The 22,499-nt window shown below is 34.1% G+C and overlaps 1 pseudogene; it reads right to left on the minus strand.

The window, feature by feature from the left end:
- Window positions 1-22,292, minus strand: part of LOC114053946 — a 53,847-nt pseudogene extending 31,555 nt beyond the window's left edge.
- Between the last annotated feature and the right edge of the window lie 207 nt (window positions 22,293-22,499).

Below are 22,499 nucleotides of genomic sequence, written 5' to 3' on the forward strand. Positions count from 1 at the left end.
GTAGGAATTTGGTAACTGAAGAGGTGGTGGGCAGGTATTTCAGGTGTGAGAGACTGTATGAGTAAAAGCATTGAGGTGGAAGATATTATGGTATATTCTGAAGGTTGAGATTCATCCTGTTTTGCTGTAGTCCACAGTGTATATGTGGGAGCAATGTGGGAGCAATGAATCTCTAATTAACATTTTCCCATAGAATTGGTCTCCATGCTGGCAATAGCCATATCCTTCTGAGTTGCAGAGTCTCTTCCCCCCTGGTATTTTACTGTGGCTTGATCCCAATTTTCCCAGTTATTAATAAACTAAAATCTGTATCCCCAGCAGTCATTATTCCTCAGTGGATCTCCAACAGTGTCTCACTTTTGCAGCTGTTCCAGTTGAGGAGCTGTGGGGATTATCTTTGCTCCTTGAGGGGCTCACTTCCACAAATCAATTAGCAAGCATATTCCCCTAGGGATCTGATGGCTTTCCATTTAAGTCCAACATAACTGAGCCACTTTGGTTATGGCAAGCACTAATAAGTAAGTACAGAGTGGGAAACACCTGCTAAACTCCTTCCCTTGATGTAAACTGTGGCCATCATGACCCATTCCAGAGCTGAACTCCTGGAAGGAATTAGAATGTCTTTGTGTCTTCTTGAGACACTTTTTCATGAATTAGTGAGGATTACTGAATTCCATGGGCAATTTTAATAAGTTAATGGTAGATGCTTGGAAAAAAACTTTAAATATATGTACAAACATATCATATAAATACATACACACAAACATAACTATAATGTTAACAGAACAAGGTTGGGAGGAGATATTAGAAACTGTCCTTTAGTATGTTTTCTGAGAAGGGAGAAAGAAACAGGGAAATCAGAATTATGAAAAAAAAAGTTAATTCAATAGAAGAGTTACTCAAAGTCCAAGAAAATTTCCTTGAGTACCTATTCAACATTCTCTCTTACTCCTGATCTGAATGATGAAATGTCACTTTGAGGCAGGAATGATCACTTTTCTTTTAAAAATACTTTTATTTATTTTGTTAAATAGTTCCCAATTACTTGTAAAAAACATTAACAATCTTTTTTTTTTCAAATTTTGAGTTCCAGATTATTTCTCTCCCTTCTATCCTTCCCTCCATTTTGAGAATGCAAGTAATTCAATATTGGTTATACATGTGAAGTCATGCAAAATATAGTTCCATTTTAGCCATATTGCAAAAGAAAACAGACAAAAATAGAACAAGAAAAATAAAGAAAGTAAAAACGTTATACCTCAATCTTTATTCTGAGTTTGTTGGCTCTCTCTCTAGAGGCGGATAGCATTTTTCATCATGAATCCTTTGGAATTGTCTTGGGTCATTGTCTTGATCAGAGTGGCTAAATCTTTCACACTTCATCATCCTTAATATATTACTCTTACTGTGTATATTGTGCTCCTGATTTTGCTCACTTTACTTATAAATCTTACCAGAGTTTTCTGAAACCATCCTACTAATCATTTCTTGAGGTAGAATAGTATGGTATCACAATCATATAATGTAGCTAGTGCAGTCAGTCCTCAATTGAGAGGATAGAAGTGACAGCCTGAAGTCAGGAAGACTCATATTCTTGAGTTCAAATCTGGCCTCAGACTCTTACTAGCTATGTGACCTTGGGCAAGTCAATTAACCCTTTATGCCTCAGTTGCTTTTATGTAAAATGAGCAGGAGAAGGAAATGACAAACTACTTTAGTATCCCTACCAATAAAACCCCAAGAGGGGTCACAAAGAGTCTTACATGACTGAAAGGGCTGAATAACAACAATAAATATATTTGTACAAATAAGTAATTTCCCCTTTTCTTTGATCTATTTGGAATACAGTCCTAGTGCTTTTCTTGACGGATCAAAAAGTATACACAGTTTTATAGCTCTTTGGACATAGTTCCAAATTTTTCTCCAAATGGTGTGACTAGTTCATAACTCCACCAATAGTTCACCAGTGACCCAATTTTTCCAAATCTCCTACAGCATTAGTCATTTTTGTTTTCTGTTATGTTAAACAATTTGGTAGATATGAGGTGCTACCTCAATTGTTTAAATTTGTATTTCTCTAATCAGTAGTGATTTAGAGCATTTTCATATGACTATTGATAGCTTTAATTTCTTCTGAAAACTGTTTGCTCGATTCCCTATATATTTGAGAATCTCCCCCCCCCAGTTTCCTGTTTGCCTTCTAATTTTGGCTGCATTAGTTTTACTTTTACAACAGTTTTTTTTTAATGTCACATAATCAAAATTATCTATTTTACTTCCTGTGATCTTCTCTATCTCTTCCCTTAGCCAAAGAACTGACAGGTATATTTTCCCCCATTAATTTGCTCATGATATCACCCTTTATGCTGAAATCATTTATCCATTTTGACCTTATCTTGGTATATGGTGTGAGATGCTGGTCTATGCATAGTTTCTGCCAAACTTCTCACCAGTTTTCACAGAAATTTTTGTCAAATGGTGAGTTCTTACCCTTCGGATCTTTGGATTTATCAACACTAGATTACTGCTGTCATTTACCACTGTTATTGTTTAACTAATCTATTCCACTGCTCCACCACTCTTTCCTAGCCACGTTTCTTAGCCAGCACCAGATTGTTCTGATGATTAATGCTTTCTAATATAATTTGAAATCTGGTGCTGCTAGGTCACCTTCCTCTACATTAAAACAGACAAACAAACAAACAAACAAACAAACAAGCAGTTGATTCCCTTGATATTCTTGACCTTTTGTCCTTCCAGATGAATTTTGTTATTATTTTTTCTATGTGTGTGTGTGAGTATATGTGTGTGTGGGGGGGGATAGTTTGATTGGTATGGCATTAAAAAAGAAAATTAAGTTAGGTGGAATTGTCATTTTTATTATATTGGCTTGGCTTAGCCATGAGCAATAAATATTTCTCCAATTGTTTAGATTTGCCTTTATTTGTATGAAAAGTATTTTAAAATTGTGTTCATATAATCCCTGGTTTGTCTTGGCAAGTAAACTCCCAAGCATTTTATAGTGTCTACAATTATTTTAAATGGAATTTCTCTTTTTATCTCTTCTTCCTGGGTTTCGTTGATAGTATATAGAAATGCTGATGATTTATATGAGTTTACCTTATATCATGCAACTATTTCAACTAGTTTTTTAGTTGATTCTCTAGGTTTCTCTACATATGCCATCATATAATCTGTAAAGAGTGATATTTGTGTTTTCTCTTCAACTATTTTTGTCCTTCATTTTATTTTTTTCACCTTGTTTCTATAGCTAGCATTTCTAGTACAATATTGAATAATAATGGAGATGATGGACATCATTGCTTCACTCCTGATCATATTGGGAAGGCTTCAGAATTTCTCACATCTTCAAATTTGGTTAAAGCCTTGCATCCCACCAATAATAATAGTATAAAAATTGCCTCTTTCTATCATCTAAAATCACTCCCTATTTATGGGCTTAACCCTTACTGCCTAAAGCACACTCAAATTTCCTGCATTTTAAAAATTGCATACTTGACCTCACCATCTCCTCCTTTTCATAGTCAAACCCCCAGAAAAAATTACACTTGTTCCCTTCACTCCCTCTTATTTTACTCATCAACCATTGAGGCAATTTGGCTTCCAATCCAATTACTCAAATGAAATCATTCTTTCCATAGTCACCAATGACTTAAATGCCAAATCTTAATTTGGCATTTCTCAATCCTCATCCTCAGTAGATAACTACCACAAGGATATGGACAGGCTGATGTATCTGGATGTATTAAAATTAGAGATGTTGTTGAGTCATGGAAGTAGGAAGAGGCTTTGGAAGTAGCATTGGGAGACAAAGAGGATATCTGTTCTTCTTTCTGTCCCATTATATTGGGTGACATGAGGGAGATGTTTCCAGTACTGGAGAGAGTAGCTAGGGATGAGGTACCTTCTTGGAGTCAGTTGATGGCACAGTGGCTAGAGTGCTGGGTCTGGAGTCAGGAAGACCTGAGCTCAAATTCAATCTCTGGCACTTACTAGCTTTGTGACCCTTGGTAAATCACTTAACCTCTATTTGCCTCAATTTCCTCAACTGTGAAATTGGAATAGTTATAACACCTACATCACCAGTTTGTTATGAGGGTCAAATAAGACAATATTTATAAAAAGCACTTATCACAATGCTTGGCACATAGTAGGTGTTATATAAATGCTTATTCCTTTTCTTTCCTTGACTTCCCTTCCACATTTGACACTTCTTCTCCTAGATACTCTCTTCTTTCAATATTTTTATTGCACCATTTTTTTTCTTTTGGTTCTTCTATCTGATCATTCCTTTGTCTCAATTGCTATATCATCATCGATATTCTGCCCTTTAACAGTAGGCTTACACCAAAGCCCTGTCATCTCTCTCTCTCTCTCTCTCTCTCTCTCTCTCTCACTGACTTCATCAACTTTCATGATTTCCTTTATCATTTCTACACTGATGACCCCTAAATATGTATTTGTGTGTGTGTATATAAATAGATACAGATATCTCTCTCTCTATATATATATATATCCATATGTCTATATACCTATATTTATGTATTTCTGTTAGAAGAGAGTGAAAATAAAGATGTATTGTTTTCCCCATCTGAGTTTTAGGTTCTCCCGAAATCTATAGAAAGACTACTAGGAATTCATGAACCATAGGTTAAGAACGACTGCTCTAAATAGATTGTTGACTGGTAAATTTCAGATAAAAAATTCTGTGAGGCTATGGATGGGTCTTAGATATTACATTCCCAAAATGTAAGTTTTTCAAAAGCAGCCAATCCTGAATGTGCATAATTTAATTGTTGAAAGAATAACATAATTTAATTATCAAAAATCTCTTAAGAGTCTGAAGATCAGTCGGATTCTTTTTTAGAAGTTAAGCTGGAAAGAAGGAAAAAAATGTACGTGTGTGTGTATGTTTGGTCAGCATGTAAGGAAAGATATGTCTTGATTATCATACTGGTTATAAGCTTTGTTTTGAATTTAACTTAGAATTTGAGTTAAATAAAACCTTCTCTATTAACTCTTTTTTTCTCTTTATATTGGGCTCCAGACAACAGAGGTCTGATTCTACACTCTTGATTTCTAGCTGCTTACTTTATCACTGTCTGCTAAAGTGAAGGCAGGCCTGTCTGCCCACTACTGTGAGTACCTTTTGTCACATGTTTGGAAACAATCCTAAAGTTGTTTTTCTTTTCCAGCTGCTGCCATGGGACTCCAGATGGAATGGTTATGCATCTCACTGTCATCTTTCATCTTCTGCTAAAAGATGACTGGGAATAGAATTGGATTGCCACTTGATTGAGTTTGTGCCACCAAATTTCAGCAAGTTAAAAATCCTTATATTAAAATGTATTTTATCTACAGGTCATTTTAGAAGAAAAAGAACAATAACAACTTATTCCAGATCTTTGTAAAGAGGAATTTCCTTTCAGCCCTACATCAATAAAATTTGCCCTTCCCTTTTTGCTCCCCCTTCCCCTACCTCAACCCCTTAACATATAAATGTAACATTATTTTAAATTGATAAGTTACAAACTAAAATTTCTTGATCTGAGTTATTAAAATACAATATTATATAGCCCAATACATCTATCTCTTCTGGATTATTTCTATCAAAAAAGACCACCCCAAAACAGAAAAAACAGCTTCAGGAAATAGTGAACTCCCCCTCCCTAAAAATAGCTAGATGACCATATGTTCATGATATTTTTCTGCACTGAGAAGAAATTTGGACTAGATGACCTGTCAGTGTTTCTTCCAACTCTGAGATTTTATGATTCTATCATTCTTGATGTCCTTCCTATCTCTAAAATTCTATTAGAGGTCTAATCTGTCTAAGTCATTCTTAAGAATGTCAAGGATAATTTAGACAGCGCAGCCAATACAAATAAAGACCCCTTGATTAACATTGATATTCTTGAGGTTGTGATAGGGAAAGGTCCAAGTAGAAAGGTATAAATCTAGCTCTAAAATACTTGAAAATTTCATTACAGTCATAAATATATTTTGCATTGAACTTTCTGTGCTATGTCATATCACTCAAGAACTTGATAGCTAATACCTTCATGAGCGAGGAAATGACTTAATAGTTTTTTCTATTTGAAATTTTATGATTACCACAAAGAAAAAATGCCACAACAGAAATTATTCTTTGTAATCACAATTTCTATTCTACTCTTGATGCTCAAAACAAATGGGCAAGTCATTTTTAAGTGGCAGGGGAGATGTGGGGACAGCCATATGCTTGCATATTAATATTATTTTGAATGCACACTATTTATTTTGAATGAGCTAATTACATGTATTAGAATTTATGGAATTCAAAGTTTGTACTCAGAACACTCAAAGGTTTCCTTATTGAGAAATCCTGAAATGATAAGATTTAAATATACATGTGTGCCACATTTATTAGGGTTTTGGATTGTGTTTCCATTTTGGAATGCTGCATCTAGCTGACTTTTTACAACCAGTCCAATATACTAAAGCCTTCCTGCAGCTTTCCTCTTAGACATATGTGATTGTATCTCTTCCTTTAAAAGTTTGCTTTGAATTGCTAGTAATTTTTGCCTAGGTGAATGCTTGCATTTTTAATCAACTCGTAACTTTTATAAATGAGTTTAGCACCATCAAAATATTAATAGGATATTTTAATAGTGTAAATAATAATTATTGTTGACATTAATTCAAACAAACCCTTGTGGATAAATATGATTCAATAAATATCATTGTTTTAAACAGTACTATAGGCATGTCATGAGAAATCATACTGAATTTTTTAGGATGCTCAAAGAATTTAAAATAAAATTTTGAGATTGGGATGTTTTTCTACTACTAACATAACCAAAACTTGAAACTGAATTTGAATTGAATTGAATTGAATTGAAATTGAATAAAATATTTGAAGTCTATAGAGAACTCAACCATTATTACATTTTAATTAATCAAAATAAAAGGATACACATGTGTAGTGATACTTTAGACTTACTGTCCCATCATATATGCATTCTAGCAGGTCAGATTTCCAGAGTGAACAGCACTAGCTACATCTCCCTCTTCAGGTTTCTAAGGTTATCTCTGAAGAATCAGTGTTATTTTTTTCCCTACCACCATTAGCTCCAACTCCCATTTTAATAATCTCTCTCCCAAGTACCAGCTGTCATTTATGTTTACTGAGGAAGTATAGCAAGGACAGAAATGCAAACATTTCTTCTCAACACCTTGGGACATGGTATCCCTTATATCACCCTGGTCCCAGATAAGAATAAGCTTAAAATTAACATATCTGTTACAAACCCTTGTCCCACCAAGCTCACTTCCAAATGCAGCATAGCTGATGGATGATCCAATTTTACTCCTTTCTGGCTGCTTTTGGTCTATGCTGGGTGAAATATGTCATTTAAGACTTGGTTCCTCATGACTGGCTGAAAAATCTATCAGGGGCTTTCACTCCTGGACTTCTTATGGTTTGTCATTCTGACCTTTTGAAGCGCACAAGGTCATAGAGATTTCTAATACTCCTTCATTTAAAAGCAAAAAGAAGAGAGACAACTGAAACAGAGGCAACAGGAGCACCATGTACTCATGGCCATTGGTGTCGGCTCTGGTAGGGAGATAATGGCCTGAGGTCTCTCTTCCTATTGAGGACCTAGAGAAACCTTTGTTTTCTCACTTAAACACGGAGAGAAGGAAAGAGGAAGGCTCTCTCATTGACTCATCAGTGCTTCCGGAATATATCTTTGTTACAGTTCAGCAGCCAATCCAAAAGTCCATCTCTTTACCACATAGTTAGCAGACCATAAGCAATTAAGGAGTGTCTGTATATATTCCAAAGCCCATATAAGAAGTGTATCAATTTGCATGCTCCAAATGGTCATAATGACTGGGCTCTTTGTCTAGTATCTCTATTATATTTGTGAAGTATACACATATACACACATATGTACATACACGCTCATTCACACATGTGTGTATATAAATATATCTTTAGCACTTTCATGTATATAAACACACATACGTGTGTATGTTTGCATGTATTTGTATGTGTGTATGCATATGTGTGTATCCACAGACATATATTAGGCCCTAGCACTGTCTGAAAGATTTAGCAGATTGAAAATAACAGAAAATTCTGCTTTCAGTATATGTAGGAGTCCTGTAGCTTTGAATAGAATTGTTTAAAATTTCTTAGCAGACCCTAATCAACTTAATTACCTAGGTTTCAAGACCTTGCTCACTAGTCTGAATGAAATAAATCCTCTTCCACACTTGAAGTCGCTTATAGCTCTCAATTCTATAGAGAACTCATTTCTTCAAAGAATGACAGGAATTCCTCAGAGATATTCTAGAAATATGAGAAACCATAGCAAGAGTGATAGAAATACTTGGCAAAAGCTATGAGAACCACAATATAGCTATTCTATCCTGGTAGTTTCATGCTAACTATATCTATCTAAAGTTACTTTAAAAGCTGTGACAACAGTTGGGAAGTGAAAAAAAATCTGATAGGAAAAAAAACAAACCTGATTGCTCTGTCTACATATTCTGTCTTCAATGAACTGACTTTACTATATTACTCTTTGAATTATTTACACTAATAAAATTTTGGAAAATACTTTAACAATTATCTAAAACCACCCCCCAGAAGCTTTAAACTCCAAATCAAGTGAGAGTATTTTTCCATGACATCACATAATTAATTTAAAGTAATTGAAGATTTTGCGTTGTTAGACAGAGGTAACCAAAAGGCATTGAAAACTAAATATGCCTTGCCACTCCCCCATAGTTTATGACTTAAATTTAATGCATCTTAAAAAAATTTCTCAGTTCTGTTATACCATTTATGGGGCAGTATTGCCTCTATGAAACAATCTAGGCCTATTTGTGTGAGGTCAGGCCATTAGGAAGACTTGCTAGGTGCGGCGATTCATAGTTGCTCTCCTAAAAGAGCAAATGGTTCATGTTAACACACAGGCCACAGGCTAAATGTCTAGTTGTACTCTGGGGCTCAAACCTTAGCCACATGAAATGTAAATCACCGAAAGTACATATACCTTTGGACTCATGGTGTACTTCCCCTAACATTTTCAGCAGTTTTATATGAATGAGGTTTTCCCCCCAGTATTTTTCTACTTAAAGATTCACTTTAGTTGGTCCTGTTCCTGAAAAGCTGTCTATAAATTGCTTTTCTTTTTTTTTAAATTTTTTTTAATTTATGGAATAAAACAAGCATTTCCATAATATAATAATAAAAAGATGGTTGCACACAAACCTGCAAATCCATTATGTACAACTTGCTACTCTTTTAAAATACATCATAAAGTTATCATGTAAATTTATTTTTTTATTTTTTCTTCCTTCTTTCCTCCCCATACCTCACCCTAAGAGATAGCTACTATTAGACACAAATAGGGCTATATATGTGAAATTGTACATACTTCAATTTATCAGTTTTCTCTGGATGCAGATAGCATCTTTCTTCATATGTCCTAAATTTATAGTTAATTTGGGTATTTATAATAGTAAAAAGGACTTATTTACTCAAAGTCATTCTCAAAACAATATTGCTGTTACTGTATACAATGTTTCTTGGTTCTGCTCATTTCTCTCTTCATTATTTTATGCAAGTCTTTCCACGTTTTTCTAAGATCTTTGAGCTCATTATTTCTTATAGCACAGTAGAATTCCATCGCAATCATGTACCATAACTCGTTTAGCCATTCCCCAATTGGTAGACATCCCTGCAATTTCCAATTCTTTCCAACCACAAAGAGAGCTGTTACAAACATTTTAGAATATATAAGTTCTTCCCTTTTTTCCTTATTCATCGTTGGGAATAGATCTTTATTTCTATATGTTAAACTCCCCTTTACATTGGTATTCATTAGACAAGAGGAAATCTTCACTCTTATGAATAATTCAGCCTCAGGACATATTAGAAACTTAAGCATAGTGTCAATTGTTTTAAAGTTAGATAAATTGAAGAAATATTAATTTTCTGAGAAAATTACAAAATTAATAAAAATTTAAAAACGCTTTCATATATTTTAATCTGAATTGTCTAAATTATCACTAAATATCTCACTAAATGCAAAGTTGTAATAGAATTTGGATTTATTATGAAATTGAAAGAATTGAAATAATTAAGGCAATTAGCTGTTCCAGGTGCCAGGCAATTACCATATATCCAATATTACATAACTAATATTACATATCTGTTTACTATTGCTAAATGTAAGATTTTTTAGCAAAACTGAATCTAGAATTTAGCGTCATTTAATAAAATCTGAGCTGTGAATTTGTTTTTCTACCAAAACTACTTGGAATCTTGATGACATCCATTTCCAAAATTTCACATTGCATACTTTATTGTTAAAAGGCCAGTCGTAACACAAACTTTTCTTGTTGGGCAGGAGTGGGGGAAGAGTACTGTGAGATAGTAAGAAATATCCTTGATTTGGAGTCAAATGACCTGAGCTTAATTCCTGGCTCTTTTAATTGCTATCAGTGGCATAGGTGACTACAATGCTCAAACTGGAGGCAGGACCACCAGATGATATTCACTGGGTTCACAGCAAAAGTAAGTCCTGTGAGTTAGTTTATCAAACATTAAGCTAGGCACATCAAGCATTATAATATAAAGTATACAAATTTAGAATTCATGATATTTGGATTAACAATAATTAATATAGAAAATAACAGGATCAATTTTATACTCCATTGCCTGTATATCTTATTTCCCAGTTACATGTAAAAACAATTTTTAACAATCATTTTTAAAACCTTGAGTTCCAAATTCTCTCCCTCCCTCCCTCCCCAAGCAAGCAGTTCGATACAGGTTACACATGTGTAGTCATGCAAAACACTTTCTTAGTAGTCATGTTGTGAAAGACTAACTATATTTCCCTCCATCCCATCCCATCCCCCCATTCATTCTATTCTCTCCTTTGACCCCGTCCCTCCAAAGTGTTTGCTTCTAATTACCCCTCCCCCAATATGCCCTCTCTTTTATCATCCCCCCCTCTCTTATCTCCTTCCCCCATATTTTCCCATAGGGCAAGATACATTTCCATACCCAATTGAGTATGTATGTTATTCCCTCCTGATCCTGCCCTACAGGAAAATAGAAGGGGAAGGGGATAAGAGGGAGAGGGTGTTATACAAGGAAGAACAGATTGGAGGAAGGGGTATTCAGAATGCATGCCATTGGGGTGTGGGGAGGGGAGAGATGGGGAGAGAGGGGTGAAAATTTGGAACTCAAAATCTTGTGAAAGTGAATGTTGAAAACTAAATATAAATAAATTAATTAAAAGAAAGAAAAGAAAAAATATAGAAAGTAACAACAACAAACAACAACTATGGGTTGCAGTTGTAAACTCTAGTAGTTAAATAGCCCAAAATAACTTATAAAATTTAATGGCAGAAACAAAAGAGCCAGGGACTGCACAGTGCTGTGGTTTTCTTATTTGATATGTGAATTCTGATGAAATCATATATATAGTTAGTGATTATTCTGCTTTAAATTGAATATTTATAGTGGACCAGAATTCACAATTTTCCAAAGTACGACAATTTAAAAATCTCTAATTGTTATGGGTTTTTCCACACATTGAGCACGAAGTGATAGGCATCTTCGCAGTTTCCACCCATTTTTTCCTTTGTCTGTCATTTGTAATCACATAGAACAAATCTAATCTCTATTCTATGTAATAATTAATAGTTATTATTATTATTATTATTATATTGTTATTGATAGCATTTGTATGGCCCCTACCATGTGCCAGACACTTTGCTAAGCACTTTTAAAATGTTATTTCATTTTCTCTTCACAGCAATTCTGGGAGGTGGGTGCTATTATTATCCCCATTTTACAGATGGGACAGAGTTGAGGTGACTTGTCCAAGGTCACATAGCTAGTAAGTAACTGAATCTGAATTTGAACTCAAATCTTCCTGACTGGAGGCCCAGCACTCTATCCACTCTGACACCTACCTGCCTATACTTGAAGGCAGCTACCATGCCTTATTCCCTAACCCCTAGGTTTTTCTCTTCTAAAGACTAGATGCCACCACTTCTTCCAGTGATATCCATATGTCATGTGTTCCTTCTCTAATCTAGTCACCCTGCCCAGTACAAGAGTTGTTCATCTTATCAATGGTTTCTTAAAATGTAGTACCCAGAAATGAACCAATAATTTACATGGGGAGGGGTAGTTAGGGGTCATCAGAACAGACTGCAGTAGAATGATCAGTTTTTTTCATCCTGGATACTATGCCTTCCCTAATATACCTAAGATTTCATTACTAGCATTTTTGACTGACTTCTCACTGTTGACTCATATTGAGCTTGCCACTCATTAACTCCCATATCTTTTCCATATAAACTGCCATGACTACCCCATATTGTAACTGTAAAGTTGTTTCTCTGTGACTAAATTTCAATATTAATATTTATTCTTATTAAATTAGATATTAATAGATTTAACTGAACCTTAGAGACTGTTAATATGTATTTTTAAATCCCATCACTGAAAAGTTACTAACACTTCTAGTTTTGTGTCATAGATTAAAAAAGAACAATATAAAATTTATATATATCCTTTTATATCCATATGTGTGTGTATGCATGTGTGTGCATCCTTTTAAACAACACAGAGCTGAACACATATCCCTTTTTAAACAGCATGGAGTTAAGCATAGATTTTTTTCATACTTCACTAATTACCTTCTTCATATAGTTTTTTTTTTAAAAGGAGGAAAGTTCTGTACTTATAATTTCATCAATGAGAGGAACTCCTGGCATGGAAACTTCCTCTACTAAAAGAGCTGTAACTTACAATCTTAAAAAATTGCTTAAATTACCAAGAAACTAAGAAATTTAATAGTGTATATCAGAGGCAAGACTTTAATCACAAAATCATGATCACAACAGTTATGGACTCCAAAGAATAACTGAAAAAAAAGTCCAATTAGAGGATATCTGTAAAGTAGTTATCCAGTCTCTTCTTTGGAAGACTTCCATGAGGAATGGCATGGGGGGTGAAGGGGTGAGTGAAGGGGAAGGCACACCACAGTCCTTGAAGGAGAACATTCCCTTTTGGCCCAGTTTTAATCATTCCCTTCTGTCCTGTATATTTTCTCCTTTATCAGTGTGCTGACCGTGATAATCAGAACTGAAAACAGTATTTCATATGACATCTAAATAGGATGGAGTTTGAATGCTGTTGATAAGTCCACTTAACTTTGGCAGTATACTCTCAAAAGTACAGAAAGAATGATCGTGTCTCTACTCCTGGAAGCTATGTTTCTGTTAATAGGGTTCAAGATCACTTTCACTTTCTCGGCTACCACATCGAACTACTGACTCATAGTGTATTTATAATACACAGAAACCCCTATACCTTTTTCTTCTCAGGAAAAAAAAAAACTGCTGTTTTTACCATGGTTTCCTCACCCCTTATTTGGAAAAAACTAAATTTTGTACTCAAGCATAAGACTTTACATGTATATCTAACTATTAAATTTCATCTAGGTACATTCAGCCCAATGCACTGGTTTTTCAAGATCTTTTAAAAATTCTGACTCTGTCATCCAGAATGTTCACTATCCTTCCCAGTTTTGTTTCTTATGAAAATTCAATGAGTATGTAAATTCTGTCTTTATCAAAGCCACTGGAAAAAATATTAAATAGGGCAATGTCAAGCACAGGTCACTGAGGAACTCTACTAGGCCATATAAAACTTACTCTATTAACTCTTTGAATTCATCCATTAAATCAATTTTGAATTTCTGGAGTCTAATAATTCTGTCAAAACAAAATGATATATGACTTGTCTATAATGCCCTTCATCACTCCAATATTGTAGATTCCATTCTATTCCTTTATAAAAAACCAGGACATTTTTTATCAACTTCTGCAAGAACTCTCCTATTCTATGCAATATTACAAAAGTCACAGACAAAGAGGCCCAATGATCACATCCAGAAGTTCTTTCAGAAAAAAAAAAAGGAAAACAGAAGTTCTTTCAGGGCTGTGTGATATAGTTATGGTGTGGTGTTGGTTGATGGAGTACCTCTGTTTTCTTGGTGTTAATTGTTAGGCCAAAATTAGCACAAGCAGCAGAAAATTGATCTATACTTTTCTGCATCTCAGCTTCAGAGGCTGAATTGAGTGCACAATCATCTGTGAACAAAAGGTCATGCATGTCTTTTAAAATCCAAAATTTTTAACGAATCACCTGGTCATCAATGTTGACCTCTTTCAAGAAATCCTTGTTTTTTTTTCCAGTTCTCATAATTTGTTTCTATTTTTCAAATTTGTTTTATTGGTAGTATTCTTATTAAACAGCTTTTCCTCATATAATTTACAATTTTAGAAATAGGGATCTCGCTTACCCTTCCTCTGAAATTTTTGAAATTTATAATTGTAATACTCCAGCCTAGTCCCTACTACAAAATAGGTTGCTATTCCTTTCCCTCCTTCATCCCTAATTATAAAGCTGCAATCAACTAGATAAAATTAAATAAGGATGGATATATTCCTTATTGACATGATACAGGTAAAAAGACTCTTACTGGTGCCTTATCTTGCTCACTTTATGTATTTTCAAGTAGGTCTTTCAGTATCACCTTAGTATAATGGGTGACATCTCTATTGGTTTTTATAAAGTTCTCATCATGCATGATGAAAAAGTAAAATGAATTGTATTTTGGTAGAAGTTTTTATACTCAATAGATAAAAATAAATGTTTCCTTGCTCTTTAGGATAAGGTCTGAAAATGCTTTAACAGAAAGTCATGGTCCTTTCAAAAGTTTGCTGGATTTTGTTTGAATCCCAGCACTCAGCCATTTACTATATTCAGAAATCATTTAACCATTGTGGACTCAGTTTCCTAAAAAACAAGGTGAGATTAGATTACATGAAATTTAAGGTTCCTTCTAGATTTAATTATTTTAATTTTCTCTTATTTTTATTAAGTTATATCTTCACATCGTATTCATTTCTGAATATGTTCCTTCACCAGGGACCATCTTTTCTTGCAAAGAAGAGTGAAAAAAATAGTCAAGCAAAATTTATATATTAGCTATTTCTGGTAATACATAGAATATCTTCCCAATGCAATAAAGAGAAAAGAGGAGCATTTATCTTATTATTGGTGATTTGAAGCAAGCTTTCATGTAGTTATTAATAATTTATAATTCTTTTAAGAATCATTTCTTACTTTCCTTTGAAGTTATCTACTGGGGAATGGATCTTGGCCTTACATATTTCTGTTAACTCTCCATAATTATGACGCATCAGATCTTGATCAGAGGTATTTTATGAAAAGCCCTCCCCTACCCATTCAATGATTTCCCATCTAATTTTTTTCTTATATTGTTCTTACCAAAGTTTTTGATTTCCCCATAATTTAAATTATCTGGTTTTTTTTAATCACCTCTGTCTTTCATTTGTTTAAGAATGTTCTTAGAAGTCATGGTTGTAGTAAACTAATCTCATTATCTTGTTGTTTTTCTTTTTCCTGCCCTGCTCTGGTATTTTCAACTTATTGTGGCCTGTTATAAAAACCAATTTTTGCCAAAACTGTTTTCCAATTTTCCAAGCCATTCTTGTTAAATAGAAAATTATTTCCCAAATATTTTTAATTGTAATCTTATTGAACATTGAGTTATTTAGTTCAATTATTTCTTATTGCTCTTTTCTTTTCATTTATGGATCTAATTTTCTATTTTTAAGTTGTACCAAAGAGTCTCAATGGTTACTTGCTCTATCACAAAATCCTTGAATTGACTTAATTAAATTAACTTGCTATTCTGATTTTTCTTCCTCTTCCTAATTTTTCTTTCTGTTCACATGTAAGTATACTTTTCAAAAGTCTTTTCTACTCTAATTACAATTTCTAATTTTAAGGACCTTTCTTTGGCTGTGCCCTTTTACGATAAGTTTTCTTTTACTTTTCCTTCCCATTTATTTCTTTTTCACTCCAATATACTTTGAGTCCTTTTCTCTGACTCATATACCATACTCTTTCCTTCTTTATTCTCTCTGTGTCACTCATGAGAGTAGATCTTTTTAACCTTAAATGTGAACTTCATTCTGAATTCCATTGCTATGTTATTTCATTTGTCATCTATCCTATCCCCATTTCAGCTACTGTGCCTCAATCTTGTGTTTTCAACCCCCTATTATTAGGGAGTGACAGGAGCTGTTCCTTCTCAGAACAAATTCCAGGAGGAAAAAAATGTCTGAAGCAGTGTTTTTAGTCCCCTTTATCACAGGTACAGAAATTCAATATCTCTTAGTGCAATCTGTGCTGTGTGTTCTTTCATTCACTATCCTTCATTACTTTCATCTATACTTTCCATGTTCGAATAGATCCTTTGTCTAACACATCTTTGATGGTAGGGTTTAGAATGATTCCCTACTGTGGGTAGAAATTAACAGGACCCCTTCCCCCACCCCCTTACCTGCATTTCAACTTTGATTTTGAAGCCTGTGGCGTTGTGTTGCCTTTGCTTTGTTCACCATGTGGATTAAGGGTGAGAGGTAGGGATGTTGAATGGGAGGTTTAAGTATGACCTTTGACAGATATAATTGTATTTTTACCTTGCATGGAGTTTCTGTCTTCTTGTCTTATGAACTATACTTTATTCCATATCTGGTACATGATTTGTTTTTCTGAGATTTTTTCATTGGAGAGATTTATAGAAACCATCTCCACCATCTTGTTAATCACATGGCTTACAATGTTTCTCAGACTAGAGGATTTCAAAGGATGTTTTCTGCACTAAATTCTATGATCCTATGATTGTCTTCAAATGCATTGCAGCATGTTTTTTTTTTTACCACATGATTCTTTATTTTGAAAAAAGATAATATTGTATCATTTGAAGTGAAGTTTTAATTCCTCAATGATTATTGATAAAAGAAATAGAAAAGTTGAAAAGCATAGAGTAGGTCTTTTTATTGTTTTTTTAATTAAAGTACATGATACAAAGTCTACAAATGAATTAATATCTCAATTTTATAAGTATCAGAAGCCTGATAGGAAAATTTGCTGTCTTTGCTCACACATGGTCCTATTATTACTTTAATGCCAGCCTTCTAAATGCATCATTTTCTTTTGTACATCATGTTCAAGATGCACTTTCAAAAATTAAGAAGCTTAAAACTCAAGACGAAAACTGTTTTTAACTTAATAAGAATAAGAACTTGACAATGAGTTTGCAATGAAGTACTGAACCTTAAAACTTAAAGCTAATATCAGGATACTTTGTGTGTGTGTGTGTGTGTGTGTGTGTGTGTGTGTGTGTGTGTGTGTAGTCAGAGAGACAGAGAAACAAAGAGAGAATAATGACACACCATTCTTGTGATACTAAGGACACTGCAATGACATTATCTGTCATGAGTAGAACATGGATTTTCAACCATTTTGTAATATTTTTGAAAGATTTTCAATGAGAAATTTTAAATATTTGAACAGATTACCAGGAGGGCATTCAAAAATTCTTTCCTTGAGGACTTTGAAAATGTGATGTAGTTTTACCAACTAGTGAAAGATATGGATAAGGTCGTCTCTATTGTTTCTTCAAGAGGTAATATTCTGTGACCCTCCTGACTGAAGACAGATATGTAATTAGATTTTTCCAGTTTTTTTTAAACATTACTTAGATTCCATCATTAGTTTTATGCTCTTCTGTTTTAAAATTTTTGTGTCCTTCAAGCTGAATTCTTTTTTCCTCATAAATATTTTCCATTTACATTTGTTTGAAGATATTAAATAATTTAAAAATTGAGAAAATGTGACTTTTCATTGAAATTCTCAAGTAAAAAAAGGACTACGACTGTATCTGCCTTATGCCTCAAAAATAAGCCACTTAGATTTTTTAAAAAATATGGATATTATCCATACAGTATCAAAACATAAAGGTTAAAGAAGAAAATTCGGTCAACGGAGATATTTTAATATAAAATAGCTTGATGTTTTGGAGTTGTGTACTCCAACATTTCTTATCCATTTTCTATTGGATCATTATTTTAACATCATACGTTATACTTGCTTAACAGAGTCAGTGTGGTACAGCAACAGAATACTGGATTAGGAAACAAAGGAACTGGGTTCACATCCTAGCTTTGATATTTACTACCTATCTTGTTCAAGTTAGTTAGCTTTCATGAGTTTCAGTTTCCTCATCTGTAAAATAAAAAGATTGGAAGAAGATCTTGCACTATGCTGATTGAATTCCTTGTTCTCAAAACCAGAAATTGTCTGACATGTACTCTAACTTTTTGGGAGAACATATTTTAAAGATTTTAGAAAAATAATGAATAGATCATTATTCCATTGTTTCAGTTGTGTCCAACTTTTCGTGATTTCATTTAGGGTTTTCTTGGCAAAGTTACTGGAGTTGTCTGCTATTTCCTTCTCCAGCTCATTTACAGATGAGAAAACTGAGGCAAACAGGTTTAAGTGACTTGCCCAGGGTCACACACCCAGTAAGTGTCTGAGGCTGGATTTGATCTCAGGAAGATGAATCTTTCTGATTTCAGGTCCAGCATTCTATCTATTCTGCCACGTACCTGCCCTAATGAATGGATTAACACGGACTAAATTTCTACAGGTGAAGTCAGCCTTGGTGAGATGGAAAGCTCTCAAGAAGGAAATTGTAGAAACATAAAAAGGAAATGGTTCTGATGATGAGGAAAAATGAATCAATTTGGAGACCCTAACTTAGCTGTAACTTGATGGTCAACTTAGATTTTAAACAGATAGCTAGAAAAGATAGAAGCAAGGGCAGAGAAAGGAGGATGAATATAAAAGTGTGACACAAATCTATAAGAATGGCACATTCTTACATGTACAAATGTGAGATCTAATACCTAATCAGTTGAGGCTGGCATAGAAAGCCAAGGACATCAATTTTTTTTAAAGCTTTATTAATGAGAGAATAGGATAAAAGAAGAAGTGAACAAATTGTAGGAGTAGATTGGGTCAATGATAAAAGGTGATGCAGCAAAAGGTATTTTTGTTCAAATCTTACTTTGCTTTTGTTTTCTCTGCCACAATAAAGAATGATCTTTGTGTTAGAAAAAGATAAACAAAAATGACTAATAGGGAACTGAAATTAAAGAAGGGATATTGTAAGAAAACCCCAAAGTATCTTAGTTGGGTTCAAGTCAGCTAGACCAAGTGAATTACAATGTAGGATATTGAAAAAACTGTCAGATGAGCTACTGAGCCACTGTCTATGATCTTTTTTTAAAGATAAAAGGAAAAGAAAGAGAAAGGCTCTGTAACGGTAAAAAACGGACAATTGTTTTCAAAATTAAAAAAAAAACCTGAAATGATATCTATAAACTACAAGTCAGTGAGTTTGACTTTGATTCCTGGCAAAATTACAGAAAGTATTATTAAAGAAATGGTTAGTGAACACTGAGAAAATGAAGCAATTATTGTAAAGAGCTGGAATGTCTTCATCAGGGCATATTCAGATTAGCTATGCCAAGTTAAACTCACTTCTACTTTTTCACTGATATTGTTTGATAAAAGTTTGATGAGGTCTCTCATTCTATTCCTGTGGAAATCATGGAGAGATATGTGTTAGATTATGGAATAAGGTAGAGTCAGAATGAGTCCCATACTCAGATACAAAGAGCAGTTCAAAAGAGCAGTAGTTCTATCATGCTAGTAGAAAAAGCAAAAATAAAAATTCATAATATTGAGAAGGATAAATATGGGAACAATTATGGCATGATTAACAAAAAAGCAATATTGTTATTAAACATTTATTTTCCATATAGCATAGCAAAGGAAAAGCTAGCTCTATTGCAAAGCAATAGCAAATGAATTATTGGTTCTTCCCTCAGAGATGAATAAATGTAACAGAAAGATAAACAAAATGAAAATTTTGAACAAATAACAGATTATCAACAAATGAACAAAACTAAAATAAATGCAAAATTAGAGGAGAAATTGGTGAAATAGAAAACAGAAAAGTCCATATAAATGATAAACAAACAAAAAAAAGAATCTCAACTGTTCCTTATGACTCTTACCACCTTTCTTTCATAAAATGGAGTATGGGAGATGGGTGGCATTCAATAAATATAGAGTCATAATGATGATAGTAAGGTGAAACTCATAGTAAGGGGAATAGAAAACGTATGTATAGAAAGGAAAGACTTTGTTCAATTCCTGGCTGATCAATATGCAGAAATAAGTGTTAATTATAGAATCATAGGTTGAGAGCTGGAATGGACATCTAGAAACCATTCATTTTATAAATGAGGAAAGAGAAGTCCTCTGATTCCAAATCTGGTGTTTTTTCCATTCTACTTCAAATAATGATGGTAGAAAAAGAAACAGGAAAGAGTTCAAAAGACATGAGGAAAAGTATTGGGGAAAGTAAGAAAGAAATTTGAATGTCCCTTTGAATAGAAGAGCATAATTTGTGGATTGCATAATTTAAGTCTGCTACCTGTTCTGTGTGTCTATTTCTGCCTATCTCTGTCTTGGTCATTCTGTTTCTCAGTGTCTGTATCTCTGTCTCTCTCTCCTTCCTGATTTGAGGTTACATGGCACACTATGATGGATACCTCTCAGAAATTAAGACTAGCAAACCTGAGAATAGGGCCCTACTTGCCCAAGGCTGATGATAGAATATAACATGAAGGATTGACAGAGTGGTGTCAAAACAAAGGAAAGTCTATTGTAGGACATAAAAAGTTAAGTATAAGGTGGAAGAAGCAAATATTCTTAGTTTATAGAGATAAGAACCACATCTATTATTTCTTCTACCAATAATGGTCTGTACCTTCTCTGAACCTTACTGAGAGATTAAGTGACTTGCCCAGGGTCATATAACCAGCATGTGTTAGAGGCAGGCAGGACTTGGGTCCGTGTCTTCCTGGTTTCAAACGCAATCATCTATCTAATATGTCATGCTGTCTCATGTTTTAAAAACTGCCATATTTGGAGGTAACAGGGAATCTCTTTTGCTGATCAGTTGAGGAGCTCAATCTCTGTCCTACTACAAGTATTACTTTGCTTAATTATATCTCATGTTTTATTTCCCTCTATGGGTATTGATTTAGCCAGACCCTTTGTCTCTGAGAAAAAAGTGAAGTAAGCTGGAAATGGGAGATAAAAAGAATAAAGTTGTAGAAACAAGTGGGGAATAGACATAAAAGAAAGTACTAATAAAAATACTTGAAAACAGAGATGGAGAAGAAAGAAATGTGGGAAGCAAAACATTTTCAAAGGGAATGAGTGAACTTTATTTTTTTTTAACTTTTTATAGATACTTTCTTTAATACTTTCTTCTACTTGTACTTCTTCTTGAGGTAGTAAGTGTGCAATCTTTATTAATAATCCTTCACTTGTTGAACTACGAAGAAATGCACATACCACGAAAGGTCCAGTACTCTGTGGTTTGTGCCTACAGACATCAGTGATAACTGCTTCCAGATTAGCGACTATCTCATTATTGGGCATATCCAGCACTGCTATTTGGGTCTGGAGAAAGTCCCCTCTTTCTTCATCTACTGCAATCTCATGTCCGGTTTTAAAGAATTCTAGCATTTTCACGATGTCGTGATTGATGGAATTTTGGGAAAGCCTGGGAAATCTTTTCTTAAGTTTCCTTCTTAATGGCTGAAGTGCTGGCGTCATTTCTGGGACACTTACGTAAAAATCTGCCTGGATTTCATCATCCAAAGTCTTCTGAATCAGAGCAGATCCTCCGGCAAACGCAGCTCTGTTCTCTTCTGCGATTTTAATTTCGGATTCTTTCTCTGTAAATACCAGAATTTTTTTAGCCTTTGAACTAAAAGAATATGAGAAATTATGGACACTGACAAATGGCTCCACCTTTTTCTTCTTCTTCTCCAGTGTCATATCCAGTGTCAAATCAAAATATACACCTTGCTTTGGGCTAGAATAGTCCAGAATTTGAAATTTTTTAGTAAATTAATTGCTTTATCCACTTCATAAATCTGCCTTGGGAGTAAGCGTTTTAAGTTGACATCGTCCTCAGGTTCACCCTCCATGTAAGTGTATGTCTTTAGCTTTTCTGTATCGTCTGTTTTTTGCATCTGAAGTTTGCACTTTAGAGCCTTTTTTCTGCTTTTTTTGCAGGTTTTGCAGCAACATAATGTCTTTTGGCTGCCTGAACATTCACAATACAAGATGCAGCAGAAGCATTATAAGTGATCCTGGAGAAACATTGCCTCTGGTACTGAAGGAAAACTCTCGCGAAGCAGCTCGTGGCCATCGCCATCTTGACCGGCACGCTGCGATGAGTGAACTTTAAAAGAGAAGAAAAAGAAATGAGAATGATGTAAAAGTAAACAGAATTAATAACCATCACTGCCATCTATTATGTGTCGTGGGAAACTCTTAAGCAAAATAACTTCTATCTATTTCCAAAACTTGAGCCAAAGTTTGGGAGGAAATTTTATTCTTTGGCAGGAAATTATATAGACTT

This window comes from Vombatus ursinus, unplaced genomic scaffold, assembly GCF_900497805.2.
Source record: "Vombatus ursinus unplaced genomic scaffold, bare-nosed wombat genome assembly UNPS02014812.1, whole genome shotgun sequence".
In the NCBI taxonomy this organism is placed as follows: Eukaryota; Metazoa; Chordata; class Mammalia; order Diprotodontia; family Vombatidae; genus Vombatus; species Vombatus ursinus.